A 23,260-nucleotide genomic window follows, 5' to 3' on the forward strand; every position below is an offset into this window, starting at 1 on the left:
TCAATGGTAAGGAAGGCAAATGCAATGTTAGCATTCATTTTCAGAAGCCCAGAATACAAAAGCAAGTACGTAATGCTGAATCTTTATGAGGCATTGGTCAGACTGTGCTTGGAATATCGTGGGTGGTTTTGGGGTCTCTTATTGGAGAAAGGTTGCGCTGGCGTTACAAATGGTTCAGGAGGGCTTCACAAGAATAATCACAGCAATGAAAGAGTTAAAATATGAGGACCCTTTTGATGGCTCTGAACGTATACTCGCTTGGTTTAGAAGAATGAGAGGGTTGTCATTAAAAACTATTGAATATTGAAAGTGGATGAGGTGGATGTGGAGAGGATGAATGCTACAGTAGGTAGTTTAGGACCAGAGGGCACAGTTTCAGAATAGAGAGATATCCTTGTTGGACAAAGATGAGGGAAAATATCTTCACCCACAGTCTGGTAACCCTGTGGAATTCATTGCTTTGCAGGCCAAGTCATTGGGTATGTTTAAGGGAGAGGTTGATAAGTTCTTGATTAATCAGAGCACCAAAGGGGTGTTGACGCGTGGCCAAGTGGTTAAGGCATTGGTCGAGTGATCTGAAGGTCGCTAGTTCAAGGCTCGGCTGAGGCAGTGTGTTGTGTCCTTGAACAAGGCACTTAACCACATATTGCTCTGCGAACGACACCGGTGCCAAGCTGTATCGGCCCTAGTGCCCTTCCCTTGGACAACATCGGTGGCGTGGAGAGGGGAGACTTGCAGCATGGGCAACTGCTGGTCTTCCATACAACCCTGCCCAGGCCTGCGCCCTGGAAACCTCCCAAGGCGCAAATCCATGGTCTCATGAGACTAATAGATGCCTATAAAGGTTACAGGGAGAAGGCAGAAGAATGGAGTTGAGAAGGATAAGAAAACAGCCATGATGGAATGTGGAGCAAACTCGATGGGCCAAACAGCCTTATCTGCTCCAATATATGATGGACTTATGGTCTAATCAATGACCCCATATCTAACACCTGCCTGTCACTCTCTCTCGCTCCTTCCCCCTCTCTCTCCATCTCACTCCCACCTGATCTCCTGAACTCTTCCAGAGCTACTCAGTGGAAGCCTCGAACACACCAGCCTACCTTCAGCCTGGGTAGGTTGCAGCCCTCAGCACTGAACGTCAGGTTCAACACTATGACAAGCCTCTTTCTTCTGTTTCTGCCAGAAGCAGACAACCCAGCTGTAGAGTTCCCTGGAACATGGACACAACTTCTCTCCCCAAACACACAAACGGCCTGCTGCTCTGGGCATTTGCCCCATTCTCCCTTTGGTGCTGAGTCTCCTTGAAACTCTGACCTGCGTTTCACAGACTTGTCGTGCCCCGCTGTTCCGTTAAAGCAAATCAAGAACAGCCAGGCTGTTTCTGTCTAACCGCCCTCATTAAGCCATCAAGTGGATCCTCTTTCAGCAGGTTACAGCCTTCAATTCTACTCCGGCCGGTCACAGACACTGTCACTTACTGTCTGGCAGAACGTTCAGTCTTCTCAATTGGTAAAACGAAGCGCCTGTGGAATGTGAAGAAGACGAGGAATTAGATATTCTACGTACGGAGTGGGACACTGAGCGACATGGACGAGAGACGGAGACGGGACAGAGAGGAGGCTGAGACCTGGGTTACAACTCCTGTTCCTTACTGAACAGAGCCCCGAGTGACCACATTTCCCATGTTGAATGTGCAAGAGATCAAATACTTTGCTGTATGTGAGATCTCAGCTCTGCTTTCTGTGCGGTTCTGGAGAACAAGGGAAGACTAGGAAACATTTAGATGCTGAAAGGATCATTGAGAGGCCAGTAAGCATATTGTATTGTAACTTGCTGAGGGCAGGTCTTACAAGACCATGAGACGCGTACATAGAGTGGGCAGAGAGTATCTGTTTCCCAGGGTTAAAATGTCGAATACCAGAGGGCATGCATTGAAGGTGAGAGAGGGTAAGTTCGAGGAGGATTGAGGGGTAAGTTCTTCTGCACGGAGAGTCAAGGATGCCTGGAATGCACGACCTGCTATGGTGGTAGAGGCAGATACATCAGAGGATTTTAAGAGACGTTTGGATAGACACCTGAATGTAAGGAAGATGGAGGGATAGGGACATGGTGTAGGTAGGAGGGATTAGTGTTTGGCTGTTCTTGATTTGCTTTTAAGCTGTTTCATCACAACATTATGAGCTGAATGGCCTATTTTTGTGCTGTACTCTTCTAGGTTCGGAAATGATGCTGGAGAGGTTGGAATGGGGAACAGGGAAATGGCAGAGGGGCAAACTAGGTACTTAGCTGCTGTTTTCACAGCGGAAGACGCCAGTAATATACTTTCTACTTTATTGTCGCCAAACAATTGGTACTAGAACGTACAATCATCAGAGCGATATTTGATTCTGCGCTTCACACTCCCTGGATTATAAATATTAAAAATATTAAAAATAGTTAAAATTAGTAAATATTAAAAATTTAAATCGTAAATCATAAATAAAAAATTGAAAAATGGAAAGTAAGGTCGTGCAAAAAAAACCGAGAGGCAGGTCTGGATATTTGGAGGATACGGCCCAGATCCGGGTCAGGATCCGTTCAGCAGTCTTATCACAGTTGGAAAGAAGCTGTTCCCAAATCTGGCCGTACAAGTCTTCAAGCTCCTGAGCCTTCTCCCGGAGGGAAGAGGGACGAAAAGTGTGTTGGTTGGGTGGGTCGTGTCCTTGATTGTCCTGGCAGCACTGCTCCGACAGCGTGCAGTGTAAAGTGAGTCCAAGGACGGAAGATTGGTTTGTGTGATATGCTGGGCTGTGTTCACGATCTTCTGCAGCTTCTTTTGGTCTTGGAGAGGACAACTTCCATACCAGGTTGTGATACACCCTAGAAGAATGCTTTCTACGGTGCATTTATAAAAATTAGTGAGGGTTTTAGGGGACAGGCCAAATTTCTTTAGTTTTCTCAGGAATAAAGGCGCTGGTGGGCCTTCTTGGCAGTGAACTCTGCTTGGCTGGACCAAGTCAGGTCATCTGTGATATTGGCCCTGAGGAACTTAAAGCCACTTAAAGCCGAGGAACTTAAAAACTTAAAACTTATATAACCAGAATTCAAGAGGATCAGGGGCAGGGGCTGAAGTGAATGTAGTTGTCTTGTTATTATTAATGAGAAGCTGAAAGGTCTGAAGACAGATAAGTCATATAGACCAGATGGATGACATCCCAGAGTTTTGAAAGAGGCAGCTCAAGAGATTGTGGAGGCATTAGCAGTGATCTTTCAAAATTCAGAATGGTAATCCATGCATAGTGCCAAATAGATGGTGGCGATCTTAAATGTTTTTTTATTTTTTTGCATCTGTATTTACTCGTGAGACAGTCTGCAGAGTGAAGCAAAGTAGTAGTGAGCCCATACCGATTACAGAGCTGGAGATATTTACTGCCTTGAGGAAAATAAATCCTTCAGGCCTGAGAATGTGTTCCTTCAGATCTGTGGGAGGCGAGGGCAGATATTGCAGGGGCCCTAGCAGAGATATTTAAATCATGCTTATCGATAGGTGAGGTACCAAAGGATTGGAAGATAGCCAATGTTGTTCTGCTGTTTAAGAAAGTCTCTAAATATAAACTAGGAAACGATATGCCAGTGAGCCTAACAACAGTAGTCGGAAAGTTATTGAAAGGTATTCTTAGAGACCAGATATATGAATATTTGGATAGCCAGGGATTAGGGATACTCAGCTTGGCTTTATGTGTGGTTAATAGTGTCTAACCAATCTTGCAGAATTTTTCGAAGTTACCAGTAAAATTGTTGAAGGCGAGAAGTGGATGTTGTCTACATGGACTTCAGCAAGGCCTGTGACAAGGTCCCACAAGGGAGGTTGGTCAAGAAGGTTGAGTCGCTCGGTATTCAAGATGAGGTAGTAAATTGGATTAGACATTGGCTTTGTGGGAAAACCCAGAGGGTGGTAGTAGATGGTTTACTCTCTGACTGCAGGCCTGTGACTAGTGGCAAGTTACAGGGATTGGTGCTGGCTCATATTGTTGTTTGTCAGCTATATCAATGATTTTGATGATAATGTGGATAACTGGATCAGTAAATTTGCGGATAACACCAAGATTGTGGGTATAGTGGACAGTGAGGAAGACTACCAGAGATTGCAGTGGGATCTGGACAGGCTGGAAAAAATGGGCTGAGAAATGGCAGATGGAATTTAATGCAGACAAGTGTGAGATGTTGCACTTTGGTAGGACCTACCAGGGTGGGTCTTACACAGTGAACGGTAGGGCTCTGAGGAGCGTGGTAGAACAAAGGGATCTTCGAATACAGGTCCATAATGCATTGCAAATGGAGTCACAGGTAGACAGGGTGGTAAAGAAAGCTTTTGGTATATTAGCCTTCATAATTCAACGTACAGGAAATGAGAGGTCCTGTTGAAGTTACATAAGACACTGGTGAGGCCTAACTTGGAGTGTTGTGTGCAGCCTTGGCCACCTACCTACAGGAAAGATTGAAAGAGAAGAGTGGAAATTTACAAGGATATTGCCAGATCTAGAGAACCTGAGTTGTAAGGAGAGTTTGAATAGGTTCGGATTTTATTCCATGGAATGCACAAGATTGAGAGGACATTTGATAGAGGTATAAAAAATGATGAGGTGTATGGAAAAGGTAAAAGCAAGCTGGCTTTTTCCACTAAGGCTGTGTGGGACCGCAACCAGAGGTCATGGGTTAAGGGATTAAGGTGAAGAGTCTAAGGGAACATGGTGGGGTGGTGGGGGGGAGTGTCACTTCTTCACTCAGAAGGTTGTGAGAGTGTGGAACGAGCTGCCAGAACAAGTGCTACATGCAAGGTCGATTTCCAAGTTTCAGAGACATGGATAGTAGAGATGTGGAGGCCTATGGGCCAGGTACAGGACTAGGCAGTTTAAATGATTCCACATGGACTAGATGGGTTCAAGGGCCTGTTTCTATGCTGTACTTTTCTATTGCGCTATGACCCGAAGAGCAATTAGATGCTAGAATACTTCCAGAATTATAACTGCCACTCCACTTTTTAAGAGGGAGGGAGGCGAAAGGCAAGAAATTATAGACCAGTTAGCCAGACTTCAGTGTTTGGGAAGATGTTGGTATTCATTATTAAGGATGAGGTTTCGAGGTACTTGGAGGAACGCAATAAAATAGGCCTTTTCTAGTTGGCTGCCGGTGACTAGTGACATTCATCAGCAGTCAGTGTTGGGGCTGCTTCTCTTAGTGTTAGATCTCAAGGATTTAGATAACAAAATTAACGGCTCTATGGCTATTTTTGCAGACAGTGCAAAGATAGAGGGGCAGATAGGTCTGTAGTCTGGTGGAGTTTTGTGTGTTTTTTTACGTAGTTCAGTGTAGTTTTTGTATTGTTCATGTAGCACCATGGTCCTGGAAAACGTCATCTGGTTTTTACTGTGTACTGTACCAGCAGTTATGGTTGAAATGACAATAAGAAGTGACTTGACTTCACTGGAGGAAGCAGGAAATCTGAAAAAGTACTGGACAGGTTAGGACAATGAGCAAAGACGTGTCAGGTGAAATATAGTTTAGTAAAGTGTGTGGTCATACACTTCGGTAAAGGGAAGAATGGTGCAGACTATTTTCTAAACGCAGAGAAAATTCAAAAACTGGAAGCGCACAGGGGCTTGGGAGGTCAATTTGCAGATTGGGTCAGTGATGAGGAAGGTAAATGCAATGTTAGCATTCATTTCGAGAGGATGAGGAGGTAAAGCTGAGACTTTATAAGACATTAGTCAGAAAGCACTTGGAGGATTGTGAGCAGTTTTGAATCACTTATCAATGAAGTGATGTACTGACATTGGAGAAGGTCTGGGGATGCTCACGAGAATGATTCTGGGAATGGAATGGTTAATGTATTGAAGACTCCGGGGACGCGCTGGAGTTTAGAAGAATGAGGGGTGACCTCACTGAAACCTATCAAATATCGAAAGGCCTCGTCAGAGTGGACGTTGAGAGGATGTTTCCGAGAGTGGGGGAGTCTCAGAATGCAGGGACCTCCCTCTGGAACAGAGACAAGAAGGACTTTAGCCGGGGGTGGTGAATCTGTGGAATTCATTGTCACAAACAGCCAGATCACTGGGTATATTTAAAACAGATGTTGATAGTTTCGTAATTACTAAAGGTCACAGGAAGAAGGCGGGAGAATGGCGTTGAGAGGGATAATAAGTCAGCCGTGATGGAATAGCGAAGTAGTCTTCTTTTAGTCTTATGGACAGTTGGTATTTACTCTACCCATGGTAAGTTTTTACTGTCATTAAGGATAAAATTTCCGAGTACTTGGATGAAATAGAATGAAGTCGGCACGGTTTTGATCAGGGGAGATTTCGCCTAAGAAATCTATCAGGGAACTCTGAGAAATCGGAGATCTGTGACCAAATCCGGTTCAGGCATTCACCACCGGAGCCAAAATAAACTGTTCACACCATTCATTCCCCTTAGCTTCCATCTCTCACCACTGGAGCGCCCTCCGTCAGCCTGACCACCCATCCAGATCTGCAGCACCTTTCATTCAGTGACCACTGTGCTCACGGACGCACTTACCCATCAGTCCCACCCGAATATCCCTCAGCTGGATTCCTGTTCGAGAAAGAAAAGAATGAAAAGGATCTGTGTGTAGGGAGGGACGCTCACGGACACGGAGCGGTGACGGCTCACGGACACGGAGTGGTGACGGCTCAGGGTCACGGAGCGCTGTCGGCTCAGGGACACGGAGCGGTGACGGCTCAGGGACACGGAGCGGTGTCGGCTCAGGGACACGGAGCGGTGACGGATCAGGGACACGGAGCGGTGTCGGCTCAGGGACACGGAGCGGTTTCTCTCAGCAATACACAGGCAATGCCTTCTCCCATAACACCGATGTCCGCGGTGTGAGAGGGTGAGGTGCTGCCTTTAGGTGAGACGGTGCAGAGGATGCACACACCACAGCCACGCAGCTGCGAAGTGTGACTGGGAGATGTGTGAGAACAATAGACAATAGACAATAGGTGCGGGAGTAGGCCATTCGGCCCTTCGAGCCAGCACCGCCATTCACTGTGATCATGGCTGATCATCCACAATCAGTATCCAGTTCCTACCTTATCCCCATAACCTTTGATTCCATTATCTTTAAGAGCTCTATCCAGCTCTTTCTTGAAAGCATCCAGAGACTTGGCCTCCACAGCCTTCTGGGGCAGAGCATTCCACATATCCACCACTCTCTGGGTGAAAAAGTTTTTCTTCAACTCCGTTCTAAATGGCCTACCGCTTATTCTTAAAACAAATGGGCTGTTGGGAGGTAGCTGCCTGGGAATCGGTTCCACTAAGCAGCCAAGGTGCAGGGGATTCGGGCAGAGAGGATTATTTCACAGGCACAGTCATGGGGAACAGTTCCACAAACCAGCCACGGGCCGTAGGTTCACCGCGGGGAGGAATATTTCACGGGCATGGTCACGAGGAACCGGCCAGTGATCCTGGTCAGCTGGTCGGTGTCTGAAGTCACATTTCTCACTTACACGTCATCGTCTGCCCGCCATTCAGCAGACCGACTGCTGCGGCCACCGTCCGCTGAGCTGGCGTTCCTGTGGGTGGGGGGCAAAGAGAGAATTAGCCCTGACGACTGTCACCCTGAGGTCAAGTACATCCCCGGTCCTGTACGCCCAGCCCTGGCACCCCAGGCACAGAGGCCGGGGGTCCGGCACCGCACCTGTGACAACAGAAACAAGCTGTAAAGGGGGCAAAGGTGAAATTTGTGGCGTGAATGAGCCAATAATTTCAACAAAGATTCCAACGGCTTTTCTGGAAACAGATGGTAAGAGAGAGATTGGAGTGGCCATTGGACCACTTCCAATTGATGCCGGAAACTAATGGGATCGGGGAAATGGCCGAGCAGTCAGAATGGGCGAAGACTTTATTGTCTGTAGTTCAGTGAAATCATGGAATATTTGTGTATTGAAGGTGCTTCCATTTGATAGAGGTATACCACATTATATGGGTAGGTAGATCCGCTTCTGCTGACAGGAGAAGGGGCACAGGCAGGTTACTGGCATCTTAAAACTAGTCACTTCGCCCAGATGGGGCTCTTCCGCCATGGTTTGTAGCTCATCCAGATAAGAGAAACTGATCTCAAACCTCCGCTGCCTTGTAGCTCTTCCCACTCATGGGGACGGCTTTGGGAGTAAACCCTGAGGAAAAATCCTCAGCTGGAGTCCCTAAGGCAGTTTAACACTGAGTTCTCCCGATGCCGCCGCTACCAAACTCTATCGGTCTTTGCTGTTCCTTTGGGTTCATCAGTTGCTTGGAGAGGGGCAGCCTGCTACGTGGGCAACAGCTTGCTCTCCAACATCGTACTGCCCGGGCTTGCGTATCTGGACAGCTCGGACGCAATATCCACCGTCAGCTCTGACCGACGGAGGCCCTCACCAGGTAAGGTAGCTTTTCCACTGAGGTTAGGCAAGACTAGAACTAGAGGTCACATTTTTCCCTCACACTCTCTCCAAACTCGAGGCATGTCCATGGGCAGTCTCATGGCCTGCCTGTTTGTTGGCTGTGTTGAAGCGTTGAAGTTCGGTTACACTCCCTAACTCTTCCTCCACTACCCTGACGACTGCATTGGTGCAGCTTCGTACAGCCATGCTCAGCTCATCAATTTTATCAACTTGGCCTCCAATTTCCACCCTGCCCTTAAATTCACTTGGCCCATCTCCTTCCCATTCCTAACCCTCTCTGTCTGCATCTCTGGAGGCAAACTGTGAATCAACATAAACCTACCGATTCCCACAGTTACCTCGATAACACCTCTTCCCACCCTGTCTCCTCCAAGAATGCTGTTCCCTTTCCTCAGTTTCTTTGCTTCACCCCATCTGCTCCCAGGACATCACTTTCCATTCCAGGAAATCAGAGATGTTCTCTTTCCACAATCCAACCAAAAGCCATAAATTCTGCGCTGAGAGGAATATCTCACAGGTTGTCAATTCCACACACCACCCATGGGCCATGGATTGTGATTCTGTGCCGAGAGGAATATCTCAAAGCTAGGGCCGGGACGAAACGCACAATGCTGGGATCCAGAGCAATACTGGAGATCTGTATCAGAGAGAATGTGAAGTGCTAGAACGAAGACGACAACGAGAGGACAATATTTCTGACTGAATGGTGGAAAATATTTGAGGGGAGCTTCACTCAGATGCTGAGCTACTGAAACAACCTGGATGTGGATCCAGCTGCAGCACTTAGGATTAGTTTGGAAAGGTACATCGACCAGAAGGACCTCTTTCACTGCTGTAGTGTCTGTAACTCTGTGATTCAAAGGGAGCACATTACACCTGTCTTCAAATGGGAAGAGACCAGAACTATGCCTGAAAATCAGGAGAGTCAGGAGCAGAAGTGAGAGGCATTGGGGATGTACAACCTGTTAGTGAAGATGAAACACGTGAAAGGGAGTAAATCTCCTCGACCAGGTGCACAACACAGCAGGCTTCTGAGAGAGAAGGCTGAGTAAATCCGAATAGTCTGCCCTTTCAGGAGCAACAGGAGACAGGGGAAATCACAGAGCCCTGAAAATTGGCAAACCAAACAAAGCTGTTTCAGGAGGGAAGGAAGCAAAACAAAGGAAATACAGTCTCTCTCACCTTCATGGCTGTTAACATTTTACAACTATTGTGCAGGAGGGAATTTCGGACTATTATTCTATTGATAACAGGATAGGCTAAAACCAATACAGTTTGTATAAGGGGAGACTGTGACTGAAAATCTGTGGGATCTCTGAGCAACCCCAAGATCGATGCCAGGGCTCCGTGATCACACCAAGCTTGTGCATTTACTACGAAATAAGAGAGAAGATTTTCACACCATTCCTTCCCCTTGGACGAGCAGTGTGAGGAGGGGCTTGTGTCTCTCACAATCAGATCTCTCCCACCCATCTGTCACAAGAGCAGCCAACCGATACTGCAGTGTCTCCCGTTCAGTCACCGTCCGGCTCATTGACACAGTGTTCCACGTCGACTTACCCTGGCAACATCCCACTGATGTCATCTGAGGACCTGTTTGGGATTGTGGAGAAAATAAAGAATTAGGGACCCCTCATCCTCCGATTACCCATCAGTCTCAGCCCACACACCACAATCTCACTCCCACCCAACTTCTCAACTCTTCCACAGCTGCTCAGTGGAAGCCCGGGGACCACCAGCCCACCTTCCATCTGGGAACCTTGCAGCCTTCAGGACTCAATGTCAAGCTCCACACTTCCACTTTCCATCGTCCCTGCCAGAACTTGACAGTCCAACGGTAGAGTTCCCTGGGACACTGACCCCGTTTCTCTGTCCCCGAAGCACACTGTCTGACCCGCGGGATATTTCCACCCCCTTCGCTTTGCTGTTGGGTCTCTGGAGATTTTTCTCTTGCATTTCACAATCTTTCCATCGCCCTTTGTCATTCTAATTCTCTCCCTTTCCTTTTCGATCTACTTCTCCATCTCCATCTCCCTCTCTCCTTCCCTCTCCTTATCATTCTCCTTCTCCTTCTCTTCTTTTTTCCCTCCTTCTCCCTCCAGACACTCCCTCATCCCAACATCCTCTGCTTTTACCTCGACTTCACCCTCTTCCTCTGCATCTGCCTCTCCATATCCCTCTCCCTCTACCTCCCCCTCTCCCTTTTCCTCCTCCCCCTCTCCCTCAATATCTCCCTCTCCACCGTCTCACTCTACCTCAGCCTCTCTCCCTCGCCCACACCCTTTCCCTGACCATTTCCCTCTCCTTCTCCACCTACCACTCCATCTCCAACTCCATCGAGCTCTCCATTTCCCACTCCATCTCGCTCTCTCCATTCAGCTTCATCTATCTCTCCCTCTAGCTCCTCTCCATGTCCTCTCTATGTCCCCCTTTCTTTCTCTCTCTCTCTCTCTCTCTCTCTCTCTCTCTCTCTCTCTCTCTCTCTCTCTCTCTCTCTCTCGTGTCCTCATTAACTACTGACCAGACTCTCGTTCAGGGGATGCGTTTGCTTCATTTTCTGACCCGGTCGCAGACATGTCTTCCCAAAGTTACTTACTCGCTGTCAGAGCGTCTCATCCTGCCGCCTTCGGTTGCATCCCTACGTCAGAATGTGAAGGGAAAGAATGAGAGTGTGTGTGTTGCAGGGTGGGGCTGTCAGAGACACGGTGCAATGCAGGGACACACCGCCCCTCCCACAACACTGAGCTTCACCGTGTGCGGCAGTGGAGTGCCGTCTTCACATGGGAACGCCGTGAAACTCCGTGTGTGACAGACTCACAGCTCTACACTGAAGGACGTGTAAGAACAAATGTGTTGTTGGGAGTCAACGCGGAGATAATCAATTCCACAAAACACCCGATGGACACGGGTTATGATCTTCGAATACAGGTCCATAACGCATTGCAAATGGAGTCACAGGTAGACAGGGTGGTAAAGAAAGCTTTTGGTATATTAGCCTTCATAATTCAACGTACAGGAAATGAGAGGTCCTGTTGAAGTTACATAAGACACTGGTGAGGCCTAACTTGGAGTGTTGTGTGCAGCCTTGGCCACCTACCTACAGGAAAGATTGAAAGAGAAGAGTGGAAATTTACAAGGATATTGCCAGATCTAGAGAACCTGAGTTGTAAGGAGAGTTTGAATAGGTTCGGATTTTATTCCATGGAATGCACAAGATTGAGAGGACATTTGATAGAGGTATAAAAAATGATGAGGTGTATGGAAAAGGTAAAAGCAAGCTGGCTTTTTCCACTAAGGCTGTGTGGGACCGCAACCAGAGGTCATGGGTTAAGGGATTAAGGTGAAGAGTCTAAGGGAACATGGTGGGGTGGTGGGGGGGAGTGTCACTTCTTCACTCAGAAGGTTGTGAGAGTGTGGAACGAGCTGCCAGAACAAGTGCTACATGCAAGGTCGATTTCCAAGTTTCAGAGACATGGATAGTAGAGATGTGGAGGCCTATGGGCCAGGTACAGGACTAGGCAGTTTAAATGATTCCACATGGACTAGATGGGTTCAAGGGCCTGTTTCTATGCTGTACTTTTCTATTGCGCTATGACCCGAAGAGCAATTAGATGCTAGAATACTTCCAGAATTATAACTGCCACTCCACTTTTTAAGAGGGAGGGAGGCGAAAGGCAAGAAATTATAGACCAGTTAGCCAGACTTCAGTGTTTGGGAAGATGTTGGTATTCATTATTAAGGATGAGGTTTCGAGGTACTTGGAGGAACGCAATAAAATAGGCCTTTTCTAGTTGGCTGCCGGTGACTAGTGACATTCATCAGCAGTCAGTGTTGGGGCTGCTTCTCTTAGTGTTAGATCTCAAGGATTTAGATAACAAAATTAACGGCTCTATGGCTATTTTTGCAGACAGTGCAAAGATAGAGGGGCAGATAGGTCTGTAGTCTGGTGGAGTTTTGTGTGTTTTTTTACGTAGTTCAGTGTAGTTTTCGTATTGTTCATGTAGCACCATGGTCCTGGAAAACGTCATCTGGTTTTTACTGTGTACTGTACCAGCAGTTATGGTTGAAATGACAATAAGAAGTGACTTGACTTCACTGGAGGAAGCAGGAAATCTGAAAAAGTACTGGACAGGTTAGGACAATGAGCAAAGACGTGTCAGGTGAAATATAGTTTAGTAAAGTGTGTGGTCATACACTTCGGTAAAGGGAAGAATGGTGCAGACTATTTTCTAAACGCAGAGAAAATTCAAAAACTGGAAGCGCACAGGGGCTTGGGAGGTCAATTTGCAGATTGGGTCAGTGATGAGGAAGGTAAATGCAATGTTAGCATTCATTTCGAGAGGATGAGGAGGTAAAGCTGAGACTTTATAAGACATTAGTCAGAAAGCACTTGGAGGATTGTGAGCAGTTTTGAATCACTTATCAATGAAGTGATGTACTGACATTGGAGAAGGTCTGGGGATGCTCACGAGAATGATTCTGGGAATGGAATGGTTAATGTATTGAAGACTCCGGGGACGCGCTGGAGTTTAGAAGAATGAGGGGTGACCTCACTGAAACCTATCAAATATCGAAAGGCCTCGTCAGAGTGGACGTTGAGAGGATGTTTCCGAGAGTGGGGGAGTCTCAGAATGCAGGGACCTCCCTCTGGAACAGAGACAAGAAGGACTTTAGCCGGGGGTGGTGAATCTGTGGAATTCATTGTCACAAACAGCCAGATCACTGGGTATATTTAAAACAGATGTTGATAGTTTCGTAATTACTAAAGGTCACAGGAAGAAGGCAGGAGAATGGCGTTCAGAGGGATAATAAGTCAGCCGTGATGGAATAGCGAAGTAGTCTTCTTTTAGTCTTATGGACAGTTGGTATTTACTCTACCCATGGTAAGTTTTTACTGTCATTAAGGATAAAATTTCCGAGTACTTGGATGAAATAGAATGAAGTCGGCACGGTTTTGATCAGGGGAGATTTCGCCTAAGAAATCTATCAGGGAACTCTGAGAAATCGGAGATCTGTGACCAAATCCGGTTCGGGCATTCGCCACCGGAGCCAAAATAAACTGTTCACACCATTCATTCCCCTTAGCTTCCATCTCTCACCACTGGAGCGCCCTCCGTCAGCCTGACCACCCATCCAGATCTGCAGCACCTTTCATTCAGTGACCACTGTGCTCACGGACGCACTTACCCATCAGTCCCACCCGAATATCCCTCAGCTGGATTCCTGTTCGAGAAAGAAAAGAATGAAAAGGATCTGTGTGTAGGGAGGGACGCTCACGGACACGGAGCGGTGACGGCTCACGGACACGGAGTGGTGACGGCTCAGGGTCACGGAGCGCTGTCGGCTCAGGGACACGGAGCGGTGACGGCTCAGGGACACGGAGCGGTGTCGGCTCAGGGACACGGAGCGGTGTCGGCTCAGGGACACGGAGCGGTGACGGATCAGGGACACGGAGCGGTGTCGGCTCAGGGACACGGAGCGGTTTCTCTCAGCAATACACAGGCAATGCCTTCTCCCATAACACCGATGTCCGCGGTGTGAGAGGGTGAGGTGCTGCCTTTAGGTGAGACGGTGCAGAGGATGCACACACCACAGCCACGCAGCTGCGAAGTGTGACTGGGAGATGTGTGAGAACAATAGACAATAGACAATAGGTGCGGGAGTAGGCCATTCGGCCCTTCGAGCCAGCACCGCCATTCACTGTGATCATGGCTGATCATCCACAATCAGTATCCAGTTCCTACCTTATCCCCATAACCTTTGATTCCATTATCTTTAAGAGCTCTATCCAGCTCTTTCTTGAAAGCATCCAGAGACTTGGCCTCCACAGCCTTCTGGGGCAGAGCATTCCACATATCCACCACTCTCTGGGTGAAAAAGTTTTTCTTCAACTCCGTTCTAAATGGCCTACCGCTTATTCTTAAAACAAATGGGCTGTTGGGAGGTAGCTGCCTGGGAATCGGTTCCACTAAGCAGCCAAGGTGCAGGGGATTCGGGCAGAGAGGATTATTTCACAGGCACAGTCATGGGGAACAGTTCCACAAACCAGCCACGGGCCGTAGGTTCACCGCGGGGAGGAATATTTCACGGGCATGGTCACGAGGAACCGGCCAGTGATCCTGGTCAGCTGGTCGGTGTCTGAAGTCACATTTCTCACTTACACGTCATCGTCTGCCCGCCATTCAGCAGACCGACTGCTGCGGCCACCGTCCGCTGAGCTGGCGTTCCTGTGGGTGGGGGGCAAAGAGAGAATTAGCCCTGACGACTGTCACCCTGAGGTCAAGTACATCCCCGGTCCTGTACGCCCAGCCCTGGCACCCCAGGCACAGAGGCCGGGGGTCCGGCACCGCACCTGTGACAACAGAAACAAGCTGTAAAGGGGGCAAAGGTGAAATTTGTGGCGTGAATGAGCCAATAATTTCAACAAAGATTCCAACGGCTTTTCTGGAAACAGATGGTAAGAGAGAGATTGGAGTGGCCATTGGACCACTTCCAATTGATGCCGGAAACTAATGGGATCGGGGAAATGGCCGAGCAGTCAGAATGGGCGAAGACTTTATTGTCTGTAGTTCAGTGAAATCATGGAATATTTGTGTATTGAAGGTGCTTCCATTTGATAGAGGTATACCACATTATATGGGTAGGTAGATCCGCTTCTGCTGACAGGAGAAGGGGCACAGGCAGGTTACTGGCATCTTAAAACTAGTCACTTCGCCCAGATGGGGCTCTTCCGCCATGGTTTGTAGCTCATCCAGATAAGAGAAACTGATCTCAAACCTCCGCTGCCTTGCAGCTCTTCCCACTCATGGGGACGGCTTTGGGAGTAAACCCTGAGGAAAAATCCTCAGCTGGAGTCCCTAAGGCAGTTTAACACTGAGTTCTCCCGATGCCGCCGCTACCAAACTCTATCGGTCTTTGCTGTTCCTTTGGGTTCATCAGTTGCTTGGAGAGGGGCAGCCTGCTACGTGGGCAACAGCTTGCTCTCCAACATCGTACTGCCCGGGCTTGCGTATCTGGACAGCTCGGACGCAATATCCACCGTCAGCTCTGACCGACGGAGGCCCTCACCAGGTAAGGTAGCTTTTCCACTGAGGTTAGGCAAGACTAGAACTAGAGGTCACATTTTTCCCTCACACTCTCTCCAAACTCGAGGCATGTCCATGGGCAGTCTCATGGCCTGCCTGTTTGTTGGCTGTGTTGAAGCGTTGAAGTTCGGTTACACTCCCTAACTCTTCCTCCACTACCCTGACGACTGCATTGGTGCAGCTTCGTACAGCCATGCTCAGCTCATCAATTTTATCAACTTGGCCTCCAATTTCCACCCTGCCCTTAAATTCACTTGGCCCATCTCCTTCCCATTCCTAACCCTCTCTGTCTGCATCTCTGGAGGCAAACTGTGAATCAACATAAACCTACCGATTCCCACAGTTACCTCGATAACACCTCTTCCCACCCTGTCTCCTCCAAGAATGCTGTTCCCTTTCCTCAGTTTCTTTGCTTCACCCCATCTGCTCCCAGGACATCACTTTCCATTCCAGGAAATCAGAGATGTTCTCTTTCCACAATCCAACCAAAAGCCATAAATTCTGCGCTGAGAGGAATATCTCACAGGTTGTCAATTCCACACACCACCCATGGGCCATGGATTGTGATTCTGTGCCGAGAGGAATATCTCAAAGCTAGGGCCGGGACGAAACGCACAATGCTGGGATCCAGAGCAATACTGGAGATCTGTATCAGAGAGAATGTGAAGTGCTAGAACGAAGACGACAACGAGAGGACAATATTTCTGACTGAATGGTGGAAAATATTTGAGGGGAGCTTCACTCAGATGCTGAGCTACTGAAACAACCTGGATGTGGATCCAGCTGCAGCACTTAGGATTAGTTTGGAAAGGTACATCGACCAGAAGGACCTCTTTCACTGCTGTAGTGTCTGTAACTCTGTGATTCAAAGGGAGCACATTACACCTGTCTTCAAATGGGAAGAGACCAGAACTATGCCTGAAAATCAGGAGAGTCAGGAGCAGAAGTGAGAGGCATTGGGGATGTACAACCTGTTAGTGAAGATGAAACACGTGAAAGGGAGTAAATCTCCTCGACCAGGTGCACAACACAGCAGGCTTCTGAGAGAGAAGGCTGAGTAAATCCGAATAGTCTGCCCTTTCAGGAGCAACAGGAGACAGGGGAAATCACAGAGCCCTGAAAATTGGCAAACCAAACAAAGCTGTTTCAGGAGGGAAGGAAGCAAAACAAAGGAAATACAGTCTCTCTCACCTTCATGGCTGTTAACATTTTACAACTATTGTGCAGGAGGGAATTTCGGACTATTATTCTATTGATAACAGGATAGGCTAAAACCAACACAGTTTGTATAAGGGGAGACTGTGACTGAAAATCTGTGGGATCTCTGAGCAACCCCAAGATCGATGCCAGGGCTCCGTGATCACACCAAGCTTGTGCATTTACTACGAAATAAGAGAGAAGATTTTCACACCATTCCTTCCCCTTGGACGAGCAGTGTGAGGAGGGGCTTGTGTCTCTCACAATCAGATCTCTCCCACCCATCTGTCACAAGCGCAGCCAACCGATACTGCAGTGTCTCCCGTTCAGTCACCGTCCGGCTCATTGACACAGTGTTCCACGTCGACTTACCCTGGCAACATCCCACTGATGTCATCTGAGGACCTGTTTGGGATTGTGGAGAAAATAAAGAATTAGGGACCCCTCATCCTCCGATTACCCATCAGTCTCAGCCCACACACCACAATCTCACTCCCACCCAACTTCTCAACTCTTCCACAGCTGCTCAGTGGAAGCCCGGGGACCACCAGCCCACCTTCCATCTGGGAACCTTGCAGCCTTCAGGACTCAATGTCAAGCTCCACACTTCCACTTTCCATCGTCCCTGCCAGAACTTGACAGTCCAACGGTAGAGTTCCCTGGGACACTGACCCCGTTTCTCTGTCCCCGAAGCACACTGTCTGACCCGCGGGATATTTCCACCCCCTTCGCTTTGCTGTTGGGTCTCTGGAGATTTTTCTCTTGCATTTCACAATCTTTCCATCGCCCTTTGTCATTCTAATTCTCTCCCTTTCCTTTTCGATCTACTTCTCCATCTCCATCTCCCTCTCTCCTTCCCTCTCCTTATCATTCTCCTTCTCCTTCTCTTCTTTTTTCCCTCCTTCTCCCTCCAGACACTCCCTCATCCCAACATCCTCTGCTTTTACCTCGACTTCACCCTCTTCCTCTGCATCTGCCTCTCCATATCCCTCTCCCTCTACCTCCCCCTCTCCCTTTTCCTCCTCCCCCTCTCCCTCAATATCTCCCTCTCCACCGTCTCACTCTACCTCAGCCTCTCTCCCTCGCCCACACCCTTTCCCTGACCATTTCCCTCTCCTTCTCCACCTACCACTCCATCTCCAACTCCATCGAGCTCTCCATTTCCCACTCCATCTCGCTCTCTCCATTCAGCTTCATCTATCTCTCCCTCTAGCTCCTCTCCATGTCCTCTCTATGTCCCCCTTTCTTTCTCTCTCTCTCTCTCTCTCTCTCTCTCTCTCTCTCTCTCTCTCTCTCTCTCTCTCTCTCTCTCTCTCGTGTCCTCATTAACTACTGACCAGACTCTCGTTCAGGGGATGCGTTTGCTTCATTTTCTGACCCGGTCACAGACATGTCTTCCCAAAGTTACTTACTCGCTGTCAGAGCGTCTCATCCTGCCGCCTTCGGTTGCATCCCTACGTCAGAATGTGAAGGGAAAGAATGAGAGTGTGTGTGTTGCAGGGTGGGGCTGTCAGAGACACGGTGCAATGCAGGGACACACCGCCCCTCCCACAACACTGAGCTTCACCGTGTGCGGCAGTGGAGTGCCGTCTTCACATGGGAACGCCGTGAAACTCCGTGTGTGACAGACTCACAGCTCTACACTGAAGGACGTGTAAGAACAAATGTGTTGTTGGGAGTCAACGCGGAGATAATCAATTCCACAAAACACCCGATGGACACGGGTTATGATCTTCGAATACAGGTCCATAACGCATTGCAAATGGAGTCACAGGTAGACAGGGTGGTAAAGAAAGCTTTTGGTATATTAGCCTTCATAATTCAACGTACAGGAAATGAGAGGTCCTGTTGAAGTTACATAAGACACTGGTGAGGCCTAACTTGGAGTGTTGTGTGCAGCCTTGGCCACCTACCTACAGGAAAGATTGAAAGAGAAGAGTGGAAATTTACAAGGATATTGCCAGATCTAGAGAACCTGAGTTGTAAGGAGAGTTTGAATAGGTTCGGATTTTATTCCATGGAATGCACAAGATTGAGAGGACATTTGATAGAGATATAAAAAATGATGAGGTGTATGGAAAAGGTAAAAGCAAGCTGGCTTTTTCCACTAAGGCTGTGTGGGACCGCAACCAGAGGTCATGGGTTAAGGGATTAAGGTGAAGAGTCTAAGGGAACATGGTGGGGTGGTGGGGGGGAGTGTCACTTCTTCACTCAGAAGGTTGTGAGAGTGTGGAACGAGCTGCCAGAACAAGTGCTACATGCAAGGTCGATTTCCAAGTTTCAGAGACATGGATAGTAGAGATGTGGAGGCCTATGGGCCAGGTACAGGACTAGGCAGTTTAAATGATTCCACATGGACTAGATGGGTTCAAGGGCCTGTTTCTATGCTGTACTTTTCTATTGCGCTATGACCCGAAGAGCAATTAGATGCTAGAATACTTCCAGAATTATAACTGCCACTCCACTTTTTAAGAGGGAGGGAGGCGAAAGGCAAGAAATTATAGACCAGTTAGCCAGACTTCAGTGTTTGGGAAGATGTTGGTATTCATTATTAAGGATGAGGTTTCGAGGTACTTGGAGGAACGCAATAAAATAGGCCTTTTCTAGTTGGCTGCCGGTGACTAGTGACATTCATCAGCAGTCAGTGTTGGGGCTGCTTCTCTTAGTGTTAGATCTCAAGGATTTAGATAACAAAATTAACGGCTCTATGGCTATTTTTGCAGACAGTGCAAAGATAGAGGGGCAGATAGGTCTGTAGTCTGGTGGAGTTTTGTGTGTTTTTTTACGTAGTTCAGTGTAGTTTTCGTATTGTTCATGTAGCACCATGGTCCTGGAAAACGTCATCTGGTTTTTACTGTGTACTGTACCAGCAGTTATGGTTGAAATGACAATAAGAAGTGACTTGACTTCACTGGAGGAAGCAGGAAATCTGAAAAAGTACTGGACAGGTTAGGACAATGAGCAAAGACGTGTCAGGTGAAATATAGTTTAGTAAAGTGTGTGGTCATACACTTCGGTAAAGGGAAGAATGGTGCAGACTATTTTCTAAATGCAGAGAAAATTCAAAAACTGGAAGCGCACAGGGGCTTGGGAGGTCAATTTGCAGATTGGGTCAGTGATGAGGAAGGTAAATGCAATGTTAGCATTCATTTCGAGAGGATGAGGAGGTAAAGCTGAGACTTTATAAGACATTAGTCAGAAAGCACTTGGAGGATTGTGAGCAGTTTTGAATCACTTATCAATGAAGTGATGTACTGACATTGGAGAAGGTCTGGGGATGCTCACGAGAATGATTCTGGGAATGGAATGGTTAATGTATTGAAGACTCCGGGGACGCGCTGGAGTTTAGAAGAATGAGGGGTGACCTCACTGAAACCTATCAAATATCGAAAGGCCTCGTCAGAGTGGACGTTGAGAGGATGTTTCCGAGAGTGGGGGAGTCTCAGAATGCAGGGACCTCCCTCTGGAACAGAGACAAGAAGGACTTTAGCCGGGGGTGGTGAATCTGTGGAATTCATTGTCACAAACAGCCAGATCACTGGGTATATTTAAAACAGATGTTGATAGTTTCGTAATTACTAAAGGTCACAGGAAGAAGGCAGGAGAATGGCGTTCAGAGGGATAATAAGTCAGCCGTGATGGAATAGCGAAGTAGTCTTCTTTTAGTCTTATGGACAGTTGGTATTTACTCTACCCATGGTAAGTTTTTACTGTCATTAAGGATAAAATTTCCGAGTACTTGGATGAAATAGAATGAAGTCGGCACGGTTTTGATCAGGGGAGATTTCGCCTAAGAAATCTATCAGGGAACTCTGAGAAATCGGAGATCTGTGACCAAATCCGGTTCGGGCATTCGCCACCGGAGCCAAAATAAACTGTTCACACCATTCATTCCCCTTAGCTTCCATCTCTCACCACTGGAGCGCCCTCCGTCAGCCTGACCACCCATCCAGATCTGCAGCACCTTTCATTCAGTGACCACTGTGCTCACGGACGCACTTACCCATCAGTCCCACCCGAATATCCCTCAGCTGGATTCCTGTTCGAGAAAGAAAAGAATGAAAAGGATCTGTGTGTAGGGAGGGACGCTCACGGACACGGAGCGGTGACGGCTCACGGACACGGAGTGGTGACGGCTCAGGGTCACGGAGCGCTGTCGGCTCAGGGACACGGAGCGGTGACGGCTCAGGGACACGGAGCGGTGTCGGCTCAGGGACACGGAGCGGTGACGGATCAGGGACACGGAGCGGTGTCGGCTCAGGGACACGGAGCGGTTTCTCTCAGCAATACACAGGCAATGCCTTCTCCCATAACACCGATGTCCGCGGTGTGAGAGGGTGAGGTGCTGCCTTTAGGTGAGACGGTGCAGAGGATGCACACACCACAGCCACGCAGCTGCGAAGTGTGACTGGGAGATGTGTGAGAACAATAGACAATAGACAATAGGTGCGGGAGTAGGCCATTCGGCCCTTCGAGCCAGCACCGCCATTCACTGTGATCATGGCTGATCATCCACAATCAGTATCCAGTTCCTACCTTATCCCCATAACCTTTGATTCCATTATCTTTAAGAGCTCTATCCAGCTCTTTCTTGAAAGCATCCAGAGACTTGGCCTCCACAGCCTTCTGGGGCAGAGCATTCCACATATCCACCACTCTCTGGGTGAAAAAGTTTTTCTTCAACTCCGTTCTAAATGGCCTACCGCTTATTCTTAAAACAAATGGGCTGTTGGGAGGTAGCTGCCTGGGAATCGGTTCCACTAAGCAGCCAAGGTGCAGGGGATTCGGGCAGAGAGGATTATTTCACAGGCACAGTCATGGGGAACAGTTCCACAAACCAGCCACGGGCCGTAGGTTCACCGCGGGGAGGAATATTTCACGGGCATGGTCACGAGGAACCGGCCAGTGATCCTGGTCAGCTGGTCGGTGTCTGAAGTCACATTTCTCACTTACACGTCATCGTCTGCCCGCCATTCAGCAGACCGACTGCTGCGGCCACCGTCCGCTGAGCTGGCGTTCCTGTGGGTGGGGGGCAAAGAGAGAATTAGCCCTGACGACTGTCACCCTGAGGTCAAGTACATCCCCGGTCCTGTACGCCCAGCCCTGGCACCCCAGGCACAGAGGCCGGGGGTCCGGCACCGCACCTGTGACAACAGAAACAAGCTGTAAAGGGGGCAAAGGTGAAATTTGTGGCGTGAATGAGCCAATAATTTCAACAAAGATTCCAACGGCTTTTCTGGAAACAGATGGTAAGAGAGAGATTGGAGTGGCCATTGGACCACTTCCAATTGATGCCGGAAACTAATGGGATCGGGGAAATGGCCGAGCAGTCAGAATGGGCGAAGACTTTATTGTCTGTAGTTCAGTGAAATCATGGAATATTTGTGTATTGAAGGTGCTTCCATTTGATAGAGGTATACCACATTATATGGGTAGGTAGATCCGCTTCTGCTGACAGGAGAAGGGGCACAGGCAGGTTACTGGCATCTTAAAACTAGTCACTTCGCCCAGATGGGGCTCTTCCGCCATGGTTTGTAGCTCATCCAGATAAGAGAAACTGATCTCAAACCTCCGCTGCCTTGCAGCTCTTCCCACTCATGGGGACGGCTTTGGGAGTAAACCCTGAGGAAAAATCCTCAGCTGGAGTCCCTAAGGCAGTTTAACACTGAGTTCTCCCGATGCCGCCGCTACCAAACTCTATCGGTCTTTGCTGTTCCTTTGGGTTCATCAGTTGCTTGGAGAGGGGCAGCCTGCTACGTGGGCAACAGCTTGCTCTCCAACATCGTACTGCCCGGGCTTGCGTATCTGGACAGCTCGGACGCAATATCCACCGTCAGCTCTGACCGACGGAGGCCCTCACCAGGTAAGGTAGCTTTTCCACTGAGGTTAGGCAAGACTAGAACTAGAGGTCACATTTTTCCCTCACACTCTCTCCAAACTCGAGGCATGTCCATGGGCAGTCTCATGGCCTGCCTGTTTGTTGGCTGTGTTGAAGCGTTGAAGTTCGATTCCACTCCCTAACTCTTCCTCCACTACCCTGACGACTGCATTGGTGCAGCTTCGTACAGCCATGCTCAGCTCATCAATTTTATCAACTTGGCCTCCAATTTCCACCCTGCCCTTAAATTCACTTGGCCCATCTCCTTCCCATTCCTAACCCTCTCTGTCTGCATCTCTGGAGGCAAACTGTGAATCAACATAAACCTACCGATTCCCACAGTTACCTCGATAACACCTCTTCCCACCCTGTCTCCTCCAAGAATGCTGTTCCCTTTCCTCAGTTTCTTTGCTTCACCCCATCCGTTCCCAGGACATCACTTTCCATTCCAGGAAATCAGAGATGTTCTCTTTCCACAATCCAACCAAAAACCATAAATTCTGCGCTGAGAGGAATATCTCACAGGTTGTCAATGCCACACACCACCCATGGGCCATGGATTGTGATTCTGTGCCGAGAGGAATATCTCAAAGCTAGGGCCGGGACGAAACGCACAATGCTGGGATCCAGAGCAATACTGGAGATCTGTATCAGATAGA

Source organism: Mobula birostris, chromosome 5, assembly GCF_030028105.1.
Source record: "Mobula birostris isolate sMobBir1 chromosome 5, sMobBir1.hap1, whole genome shotgun sequence".
NCBI classification, from domain to species: Eukaryota; Metazoa; Chordata; class Chondrichthyes; order Myliobatiformes; family Myliobatidae; genus Mobula; species Mobula birostris.